Source organism: Schistocerca nitens, chromosome 7 (genome assembly GCF_023898315.1).
Source record: "Schistocerca nitens isolate TAMUIC-IGC-003100 chromosome 7, iqSchNite1.1, whole genome shotgun sequence".
Lineage (NCBI taxonomy): Eukaryota > Metazoa > Arthropoda > Insecta > Orthoptera > Acrididae > Schistocerca > Schistocerca nitens.
The window spans coordinates 23,541,895-23,554,091 of record NC_064620.1 but is presented as its reverse complement, the minus strand read 5'-3'; the positions used below and the strand labels follow the sequence as shown (position 1 = coordinate 23,554,091).

At 43.2% G+C, this 12,197-nt stretch overlaps 1 non-coding gene across 1 annotated transcript; it reads right to left on the bottom strand.

Moving 5' to 3' along the window:
• Positions 1-5,301: 5,301 nt before the first annotated feature.
• On the bottom strand, positions 5,302-5,376 carry Trnat-ugu (transfer RNA threonine (anticodon UGU)). Its single transcript has one exon. It is a non-coding gene; the product is annotated as a tRNA-Thr (tRNA).
• Positions 5,377-12,197: the final 6,821 nt, after the last annotated feature.

The following is a 12,197-nucleotide window of genomic DNA, read 5'->3' as shown; positions in this document are numbered from 1 at the left end:
ACTCGGTAGTTTTCACCTGTTTGGATGTTTACTCCTCACGTGCTTCCTCAAACGTCTCAGAGCATAGCAACAGAACCCTTTATTAACCATTTGTCTGGGGGAATGGACTCCTTATGTACAATCCCGTCAAAATCAGTGAACATATCATACACTTGAGAAACAATGACTTCATGTTACACCTGGCACATAGAGATATTTTGTGTTGAGGTGAGAAAGGACACTGAGACGATTACCGCGTATCTTCGGAAGTATGCTAATAAATTCCACATTACTCAGCAGAAGAAGCGTTTGATGGAAAGTTACTACCGTCTTCACGCAGTTGCGTATGTTATGTACAAATTTCCAGTCTATGCAGTCTAGAAACAGAGGTGGCACAAACTTCACCGCAACTCGTCTCAAACTCGGATCTTCCAGCTGAATTCATTCTAATGTGAGACAACGTAATCGTAAGGTAATCAGAGTCTATGATAGTCCGTCTACCATATTAAAAAATGAGATCCTTCACTTCCTGTAGATTTCCTAGTGTGATGTCAGTTCACGACCGTGCAGAACGGTTGCATTTACAATTACGAGGGCTGTTCAATTAAGAATAATCAAGTTTTTAAGGTCATAATTTCTCGCGCTAAAATTTAATCATATGATGTTCAGTTAGCTCAAAGTGCAGAAAACACGCCGTAGTAGTTTCATTGTTCTGACTCCTGGTTGCCGCCTGTGAGAGGCAGGCAGGCTGAGACGTCTTCAGTCTCGCCTACAGCTGCAATGAAGGTAACACGCGAGGAACAATATGCGGCTTTGAAATTCTGCTTTCATCTCAACAAATCTTCAGCTGAGGCCTACACAATGTTACAACAAGCCTATGGAGAGTCTGCTCTTCCATACAGAACAGATCGAAGAGTGGTTTAAAATGTTTAAAGAGGAGACAATCAATTTCAAAGGAAGGTGGACCCTGTTCTCCAGCTACTGCGCTGTCAATATCAGAGAGATTCGACGAATTACCTTAAGATCACTTTCTGGAATACTGAACACTTCATCGGGTGCTACCCACATGTTGGTGACAGAAAACTTACACGTGACACGTGTTTTTGCGCGATGGATTCAAAGACTGTTGATTGCCGGACAAAAGGGCATTCCCGTGCAGTTCTGCATGCAGTTATAGTTGATGTTAGAGGATGATCCGGAGTTTCATTCAAACGTAATCACTGCTGATGGAACTTGGCTACATCGTTTTGATCCTGAGAGCAAGCGGCAAAGCTCAGTGTGGGAATCTCGTTCATCACCAACCCCTAGAAAAGCAAAAGTGGTTGCTTCTGCTGGGAAAGTTACGATCATCTCATTCTTTGATATTTATGGAATGGTTTATCAGCATGCTGTAACTGCACACACAACTGGACACTACTGCAGGGATGTCCTGAAAAAATTGCAAGTCCATGTTGTTGTTGTTGTTGTGGTCTTCAGTCCTGAGACTGGTTTGATGCAGCTCTCCATGCTACTCTATCCTGTGCAAGCTTCTTCTTCTCCCAGTACCCACTGCAACCTACATCCTTCTGAATCTGTTTAGTGTATTCATCTCTTGGTCTCCCTCTACGATTTTTACCCTCCACGCTGTCCTCCAATACTAAATTGGTGATCCCTTGATGCCTCTGAACATGTCCTACCAACTGATCCCTTCTTTAAGTTAAGTTGTGCCACAAACTTCTCCTCTCCCCAATCCTATTCAATACCTCCTCATTAGTTATATGATCTACCCATCTAATATTCAGCATTCTTCTGTAGCACCACATTTAGAAAGCTTCTATTCTCCTCTTGTCCAAACTAGTTATTGTCCATGTTTCACTTCCATACATGGCTACGCTCCATACAAATACTTTCAGAAAAGACTTCCTGATACTTAAATCAATATTCGATGCTAACAAATTTCTCTTCTTCAGAATCGATTTCCTCGCCATTGCCAGTCTACATTTTATATCCTCTCTACTTCGACCATCATCATTTATTTTGCTCCCCAAATAAAAAACTCCTTTACTACTTTAAGTGTCTCATTTCCTAATCTAATTGCCTCAGCATCACCAGACCTAATTCGACCAAATTCCATTACCCTTGCTTTGCTTTTGTTGATGTTCATCTTATACCCTCCTTTCATGACACTGTCCATTCCGTGCAACTGCTCTTCCAAGTCCTTCGTTGTCTCTGCAGAATTCCCATGTCATCGGCGAACCTGAAAATTTTTATTTCTTCTCCATGGATTTTAATACCAACTCCGAATTTTTCTTTTGTTTCCTTCAATGCTTGCTCAAAATACAGATTGAATAACATCGGGGATAGGCTACAACCGTGTCTCACTCCCTTCCCAACCACTGCTTCCCTTTCGTGCCCCTCGACTCTTATAACTGCCATCTGGTTTCTGTACAAATTGTAAATAGCCTTTCGCTCCCTGTATTTTACCCCTACCACCTTCCGAATTTGAAACAGCGTATTCCAGTCAACATTGTCAAAAGCTTTCTCTAAGTATACAAATGCTAGAAACGTAGGTTTGCCCTTCCTTAATCTAGCTTCTAAGATGAGTCGTAGGGTAAGTATTGCCTCACGTGTTCCAACATATCTACGGTATCCAAACTGATCTTCCCCGAGGTCGGTTTCTACTAGTTTTTCCATTCTTCTGTAAAGAATTCGCGTTAGTAGTTTGCAGCCGTGACTTATGAAACTGATAGTTCTGTAATTTTCACATCTGTCAACACCTGCTTTCTTTGGGATTGGAATTATTATATCCTTCTTGAAGTCTCAGGGTATTTCGCGTGTCTCGTACATCTTGCTCACCAGATGGTAGAGTTTTGTCAGGACTGGCTCTCCCAAGGCCGTCAGTAGTTCCAATGGAATGTTGTCTACTCCCGGGGTCTTGTTTCGACTCAGGTGTTTCAGTGCTCTGTCAAACACTTCACGTAGTATCGTATCTCCCATTTCATCTTCATCTACATCCTCTTCCATTTCCATAATATTGTCTTCAAGTACATCGCCCTTGTGTAGACCCTCTATGTACTTCTTCCACCTTTCTGCTTTCCCTTCTTTGGTTAGAACTGGGTTTCCATCTGAGCTCGTGATATTCATGCAAGTGGCTCCCTTTCCTCCAAAGGTCTCTTTAATTTTCCTGTAGGCAGTATCTATCTTACCCCTAGTGAGACAAGCCTCTACATCCTTACATTTGTCCTCTAGCCATCCATGCATAGCCATTTTGCACTTCCTGTCGATCTCGTTTTTGAGACGTTTGTATTCTTTCTTGCCTGCTTCATTTACTGTATTTTTATATTTTCTCCTTTCATCAATTAAATTCAGTATTTCTTCTGTTACCCAAGGATTTCTGCTAGCCCTCGTCTTTTTACCTACTAGGTCCTCTCCTGCCTTCACTACTTCATCTCTCAAAGCTACCCATTCTTCTTCTACTGTATTTCTTTCCCCCATTCCTGTCAGTTGTTCCCTTATGCTCTGCCTGAAACTCTGTACAACCTCTGGTTCTTTCAGTTTATCCAGGTCCCATCTCCTTAAATTCCCACATTTTTGCAAGCCCATATCAGGATCAAATGACAACATTCCCGTGAAGCGGGCTGGATGATGCAGCACGATAATGAGCGTCCACGTATTGCCAATGTTGTTGCTGAATATCTTGCAGAAATCACCGTGAAGTGATTCCCTCCCCATCCCTATACGGATTTAGCCCCTTGTGACGTTATTCTATTCCCTAACATAAGAAACGTCTTCGTGGGAGGCCTCATCAACCATCAGAAGCACTGGTTAAGGCTGCAGAGGCGATTTGGAAGGACTTCTTAAAAAATGGTTTCCCGCATGTATTTAAAGACTGGCAGAAACACTGGGACACGGAGACAGGGAGACAGGGAGATGCTTTGAGAAGGATCAACGAAATTATGAAGATGAGTGAAGGTACGTTGTCAAAAAAAAATTATGTTCATTCTTTATTGAACAGCCCTCGTATAATCATCGATCGAAGTTCGCCAGTTCGTTCCCTATTTGAAATAAGGCGTTGTCTCCAAAACATTCTTTCATAATTGTGGTGCGTTTCTGGAGCGGTTTTCCCAAGTTTAAAACAAAACACTATGCAATGACGCTTATCTTTCATCTAAACGCAAACTTACGGAAGCACAACAATGTAAATATGCTCACCAGCTACTAACCAAACCATGAAGGACGTATGAGGTGGCAGCTATAGGTATTTCAGTGTACCCGTAACCATTTTCACGTAAAACTGAAATTTTTTTAGACTGTAGGGAACTACCTCCTAGTTAGCGCTATGTGGTATGAATTTATTACACTGTGGGATCTGCACCCATTTCTATGGCGTTTACTATCTCAAGAGAATATGTAGCCTATGGCATTTTAGTGTTTATCCCTCTTGCTGAGTGCTTGAATCACTCTTACCATTCTTGCTAGACAAATGTCATGTTTCCTTTTTTCTTGTATGCACTATGTGATCAAAAGGATCCTGACACCTCCATTAAAATGACTTACAAGTTCATGACGCCCTCCATCGGTAATGCTCAAATTCAATTTTGTGTTGGCCCACGCATAGCCTTGATGACAGCTTCCACTCTCGCAGGCATACATTCAACCATGTGCTGGAAGGTTTCTTGGGGAATGGCAGCCCATTCCTGACGGAGCGCTCACTGAGAAGAGGTAGCGATGACGGTCGGTGAGGCATGGCACGAAGTCGGCGTTCCAAAGCATCCCAAGGGTGTTCCATAGGATTCAGGCTCTGTGCAGGCCAGTACATTAAATGAATTGAAATGATAATTAAATAGACACACTAGCTGCAAACATGCGTTGATATACTTCACTGGGGACATGTTGAAAATGTGTGCCCCGACCGGGACTCGAACCCGGGATCTCCTGCTTACATGGCAGATGCTCTATTCATCTGAGCCACCGAGGGCACAGAGGATAGTGCGTCTGCAGAGACTTATCCCTTGCACGCTCCCCGTGAGATCCACATTCCCAACATGTCCACAACACTACATTCGTAGTGCGCCTAATAGATATTTGCCCATCATACTCATTACTCGTGGCAGATTAATCTACCAAGTCCCGTACGAGTTCGGGCATAGCGTGTGCGTTCACACAAAAGGCCAATGGCCGGGAAGCCATATTTTAACTATATATGACGGTAGTATCTGTTCCCGAAAGAACACATACCGTGGATGACCATGCAGCTTTGCTAGAAATAAAATGATAATTAAATAGACACCCTAGCTGCAAAATGGCATTGATATACTTCGTTCGGGACATGTTGAAAAGGTGTGCCCCGACCGGGACTCGAACCCGGGATCTCCTGCTTACATGGCAGACGCTCTATCCATCTGAGCCACCGAGGGCACAGACGATTGTGCGTCTGCAGGGACTTATCCCTTGCACGCTCCCCGTGAGATCCACATTCCCAACATGTCCACACCACTACATTCGTAGTGTGCCTAATAGATATTTGCCCATCATACTCATTACTCGTGGCAGATTAATCTACCAAGTCCCGTACGAGTTCGGGCATAGCGTGTGCGTTCACACAAAAGGCCAATGGCCGGGAAGCCATATTTTAACTATATATGACGGTAGTATCTGTTCCCGAAAGAACACATACCGTGGATGACCATGCAGCTTTGCTAGAAATGAAATGATAATTAAATAGACACCCTAGCTGCACACAGGAGTTGATATACTTCACTGGGGACATGTTGAAAATGTGTGCCCCGACCGAGCGTCTGCCATGTAAGCAGGAGATCCCTGGTTCGAGTCCCGGTCGGGGCACACATTTTCAACATGTCCCCAGTGAAGTATATCAATGCCTGTTTGCAGCTAGTGTGTCTATTTAATTATCATATCATTTCTAGCAAAGCTGAATGGTCATCCACGGTATGTGTTCTTTCGGGAACTGATACTACTGTCATATATACATTAAATGAATCTTACTGTCGTGTAACCACTCCGCCACAGGCCGTGCACTATGAAAAGTTGCTCTATCTTGTTGAAAGATGCAGTCGCCATCCCCGAATTGCTCTTCAACAGTGGGAAACAAGAGGGTGTTTAAAACATCAGTGTAGGCCTGTGCTGTAATAGTGCCACCCAAAACAACAAGTGGTGCAAGCCCCCTCCATGATAAACACGACCACACGATACCACCACCGCCTACGAATTTTACTGTTGGCACTACACACGCTGGCAGATGACCTTCATCGGGCATTCGCCATACCTACACCCCGCCATCGGGTCGTCGTATTGCGTGCCGTGATTCTTCACTCACTCCACACAACGTTTTTCCATTGTTCAATCGTCCAATGTTTACGCTCCTTACACCAGGCGAGGCGTCGTTTACCTTTTACCAACGTGATATGTCGGTTATAACCAGCCTCTCGATCACGAAATCCAAGTTTTCTCACCTCCCGCCTAACTGTCACAGTACGTGCAGTGGATCCTGATGCAGTTGGGAATTCCTGTGTGATATTCTGGATAGATGTCTGCCTATTACACATTACGACCCTCTTCCACTGTCGGCAGTCTGTGTCAGTCAACAGACGAGGTCAGCCTGTACGCTTTTGTGCTCTACGTGTCACTTCACGTTTGCACTTGACTATCACACGCGAAACAGTGGACCTAGTTATGTTTAGGAGTGTGGAAATCTCGCATACAGACGTACGGCACAAGTGACACCCAATCACCTGACCACGTTCGAAGTCCGTGAGTGCCACGGAATTCCCTATTCTGCTCTCTCACTCACTATGTCTAATGACTACTGAGATCGCTGATATTGAGTACCTGGTAGTAGGTGGCAGCAAAATGCACTTAATAGGAAAAACATATGTTTTTGGGGGTGTCCAGATACTTTTGATCACATAGTGTATTCACATCTCGGTAAGTCAAGCTTTAGATCGAACTTTACAGAGACGAGAAATTTAGTGTGGATACTCAATCGACAGCCGACTGCCAACAGCCGTCTCAAATGGGCTGATTGGCTGACAGGTGTTGTGTGTCCAAAACTCAACTTTCTCAGAAGAGGAAAATTAAAATGTGCAGCTCATAATTATGTATTTCTTGAGTGAATCAGATCATGGCTGTAGCTTGGAAATGGGAGCAATGTTGAAACGCTATAGCTATCCCAAAATTAAAACATTAAAAATCATTAACCACAAAAAAAAAGGTTTGGGAAGAGGAATGAGCTTGAGTGGCAGTTTATTGTCTGCTCAAAAAACAGAACAGTTACTTACGGTCAAGACGTAAAATGAAAAGGAAATTTGAAACACACAAAAAGAAACAGCAGACAATACCAGTTATTTATTTATTTAGCGTATGGCTAATACAGACATATCATGAGATTACATATACATATGTACATATTGACACACAAGAAACTTAAGTTTGTCTTTACAACTGAATATCCAGTCCTTCAATCCAGCGCACTGCATCTGGAGTTGCTAGCAGGAAGTCCTCTTTGGCGCCGTGATAGGCTCGAATCCTGCATTCATTGACAATGTGGTGAACAGTCTGGTATGGAGCCCCGCAGTCACAGGCTGGATCAGGCAGCTTCTTCCACTTAAAGAGAGCATCCCTGCATCGACCATGGCCGGTACGGATTCTGCTGCGTGTAGACCAGGTCTTGCGTGGTAAGTCGAATCCACTTGGAAGTTTAGCACCTGAGAAGATGTTACGCAGGTGCACATCTGTCACTGCTTCCCACCGACCTTTCCATTCTTCAAGAGGTTTGAAATTCTTAGCAACCATGTCAGCAGCATCGCACAGAGTTGGATGACGTGATATCAGTCTCTTGCGATTTAAAAGTGGCAGGTCGCTATGCACGGGAAAGTTAGAATTCCTGGAGATCTTTTGGAATTCTCTCATAAGGGCAGTACATCTGCGTAGTTCAGGGAAAACCTACGTCCGTAGGTTTAACCTTAAAATACCCTACACGTGCCTCCTGGGTGGTGCTAATTGAGCAACAGTGATTACAGGCAGCCAGACTATCCATAGGATCTCCTGGCAATGACATATCAACTAAATAGCAGAAACAGTTCTTTTCAGAGCTCATTAACAAGAAACATTGGACCAACTATCAGACTCCTTCAGCTGAATATCGAAAGCATTAGCAGGGCAAAGTGTGACTACCTGTCAAAATTTTTGCTGGACAACAATATCGATGTCGTCGCCATTCAAGAAACTCGTGTTTCCAGCGAAGAAATATTCCGAAGCCGAGGTCGAATTCCTGGATATTCTGCACTTGGTGTAACAATATCAGTATTTTGATATTTCCATGGTTTCATCTAATTATTTGTCAGTGTTTGAAACACTGCCGGAACACTTCGTAAACCTAAAAGGAAATAATGCTGCAAGTAGGTATACATTTGAGATGATCCACCATACTCTTTTCTTTTGCTTACATGACGAATTCTTCTTAAGGGGAAGTTGTTTGTAACTGATACCAAGCATAGCTAATTGACAGGCGCCTTGGCCTTACAGATGTACGGTCTTTTCTCAGACCGAGTTCCTGGAATTAAACCATTTTATTCAGTGTTTATTTATAAAAAGCGCTTTGACGTTCTCGATATGGCATCTTTTCCTGTTCGTGACACACACATGCAGGTGTTCATCAGAAAATCTGAAAGCTGCATTTCATAAACTACAAAATTACTCATTATCAGACGATGCTAGTAGACCGGTCTGCACTCTGATTTACTCATCTCTAAACTCTAATAGTAGTAGTAGTAATAGTTTTATTGTTCCGTGAATCACGTGTACAAGCATAAGTTTCACAGGTTAAATATATTACGCTTCTTCACGCTGCGGCTAACTCCAAAAATGCGAGGGCTATTAGAAAATTAGGAAACGAGTTGTCGCGAAATCACAGTGAAAACCAAAACTGTTTTATTTACAGAAGTTAGCTTCACCTTCCAGCTACACCTCTACATAGTCGCTCCGCCGATTTAGGTATCTGTCGTAGCATTGTACCAAGCTTCCAATACCCTCGTCGTAGAAGGCAAACTTCCGCCTTTTCTGACAATTTTCTACGCCGGATTGTAGCTCGTTGTCTGTGCCAAAATGTTGTCTTCATAGCCAGTGGTTCAAATGAGCACAGATGAAAAACAGAGGGAGCCAAGTCCGGGCTGTATGGTGGCTGTTCAAACACTTCCCACCGAAAACGCACAAGAACCCCGGGTTCGGTGTGGGGCGGCAGTGGGGCGGGTGGACTGCTGTGTAGCCTGTTGTGGGGTTGTGAACCACCGAGGGCTGCGGCGGGACGAAGCCTCTTTGTCGTATGTAGGTCCCCGATTTTATACACAATACACTATACACCCCCCCATGAACCATGGACCTTCCCGTTGGTGGGGAGGGTTGCGTGCCTCAGCGATACAGATAGCCGTACCGTAGGTACAACGACAACGGAGGGGTATCTGTTGAGAGGCCAGACAAACGTGTGGTTCCTGAAGAGGGGCAGCAGCCTTTTCAGTAGTTGCAAGGGCAACAGTCTGGATGATGGACTGATCTGGCCTTGTAACAATAACCAAAACGGCCTTGCTGTGCTGGTACTGCGAACGGCTGAAAGCAAGGGGAAACTACGGCCGTAATTTTTCCCGAGGGAATGCAGCTTTACTGTATGATTAAATGATGATGGCGTCCTCTTGCGTAATATATTCCGGAGGTAAAATAGTCCCCCATTCGGATCTCCGGGCGGGGACTACTCAAGAGGATGTCGTTATCACGAGAAAAAAAAACCGGGCGTTCTACGGATTGGAGCGTGGAATGTCAGATCCCTTAATCGGGCAGGTAGGTTAGAAAATTTAAAAAGGGAAATGGATAGCTTAAAGTTAGATATAGTGGGAATTAGTGAAGTTCGCTGGCAGGAGGAACAAGACTTCTGGTCAGGTGACTACAGGGTTATCAACACAAAGTCAAATAGGGGTAATGCAGGAGTAGGTTTAATAATGAATAGGAAAATAGGAATGCGGGTAAGCTACTACAAACAGCACAGTGAACGCATTATTGTGGCCAAGATAGATACGAAGCCCACACCTGCTACAGTAGTACAAGTTTATATGCCAACTAGCTCTGCAGATGACGAAGAAATTGAAGAAATGTATGATGAAATAAAAGAAATTATTCAGATAGTGAAGGGAGACGAAAATTTAATAGTCATGGGTGACTGGAATTCGAGTGTAGGAAAAGGGAGAGAAGGAAACGTAGTAGGTGAATATGGATTGGGGCTAAGAAATGAAAGAGGAAGCCGCCTGGTAGAATTTTGCACAGAGCACAACTTAATCATAGCTAACACTTGGTTTAAGAATCATGATAGAAGGTTGTATACATGGAAGAACCCTGGAGATACTAAAAGGTATCAGATAGATCATATAATGGTAAGACAGAGATTTAGGAACCAGGTTTTAAATTGTAAGACATTTCCAGGGGCAGATGTGGACTCCGACCACAATCTATTGGTTATGACCTGTAGATTAAAACTGAAGAAACTGCCAAAAGGTGGGAATTTAAGGAGATGGGACTGGATAAACTGAAAGAACCAGAGGTTGTACAGAGTTTCAGGGAGAGCATAAGGGAACAATTGACAGGAATGGGGGAAAGAAATACAGTAGAAGAGGAATGGGCAGCTTTGAAGGATGAAGTAGTGAAGGCAGCAGAGGATCAAATAGGTAAAAAGACGAGGGCTAGTAGAAATCCTTGGGTAACAGAAGAAATATTGAATTTAATTGATGAAAGGAGAAAATATAAAAATGCAGTAAATGTGGCAGGCTAAAAGGAATACAAACGTCTCAAAAATGAGATCGATAGGAAGTGCAAAATGGCCAAGCAGGGATGGCTAGAGGACAAATGTAAGGATGTAGAGGCTTTTCTCACTAGGGGTAAGATAGACAGTGGCTACAGGAAAATTGAAGAGACCTTTGGAGATAAGGGAACCACTTGTATGAACATCAAGAGCTCAGATGGAAACCCAGTTCTAAGCAAAGAAGGGAAAGCAGAAAGGTGGAAGGAGTATATAGAGGGTCTATATAAGGGCGATGTACTTGAGGACAATATTATGGAAATGGAAGAGGATGTAGATGAAGATGAAATGGGAGATACGATACTGCGTGAAGAGTTTGACAGAGCACTGAAAGACCTGAGTCGAAACAAGGCCCCCGGAGTAGACAACATTCCATTGGAACTACTGACGGCCTTGGGAGAGCCAGTCCTGACAAAACTCTACCATCTGGTGAGGAAGATGTATGAAACAGGTGAAATACCCTCAGACTTCAAGAAGAATATAATAATTCCAATCCCATAGAAAGCAGGTGTTGACAGATGTGAAAATTACCTGACAATCAGTTTAATAAGCCACAGCTGCAAAATACTAACACGAATTCTTTACAGACGAATGGAAAAACTAGTAGGACCCGGCCTCGGGGAAGATCAGTTTGGATTCCGTAGAAATACTGGAACACGTGAGGCAATACTGACCTTACCACTTACCTTAGAAGAAAGATTAAGGAAAGGCAAACCTACGTTTGTAGCATTTGTAGACTTAGAGAAAGCTTTTGACAATGTTGACTGGAATACTCTCTTTCAAATTCTAAAGGTGGCGGGGGTAAAATACAGGGAGCGAAAAGCTATTTACAATTTGTACAGAAACCAGATGGCAGTTATAAGAGTCAAGGGACATGAAAGGGAAGCAGCGGTTGGGAAGGGAGTAAGACAGGGTTGTAGCCTCTCCCCGATGTTATTCAATCTGTATATTGAGCAAGCAGTAAAGGAAACAAAAGAAAAATTCGGAGTAGGTATTAAAATCCATGGAGAAGAAATAAAAACTTTGAGGTTCGCCGATGACATTGTAATTCTGTCAGAGACAGCAAAGGACTTGGAAGAGCAGTTGAACTGAATGGATGGTGTCTTGAAGGGAGGATATAAGATGAACATCAACAAAAGCAAAACGAGGATAATGGAATGTAGTCGAATTAAGTCGGGTGATGTTGAGGGTATTAGATTAGGAAATGAGTCACTTAAAGTAATAAAGGAGTTTTGCTATTTGGGGAGCAAAATAACCGATGATGGTCGAAGTAGAGAGGATATAAAATGTAGACTGGCAATGGCAAGGAAAACGTTTCTGAAGAAGAGAAATTTGTTAAAATCGAGTATAGATTTAAGTGTCAGAAAGTCATTTCTGAAAG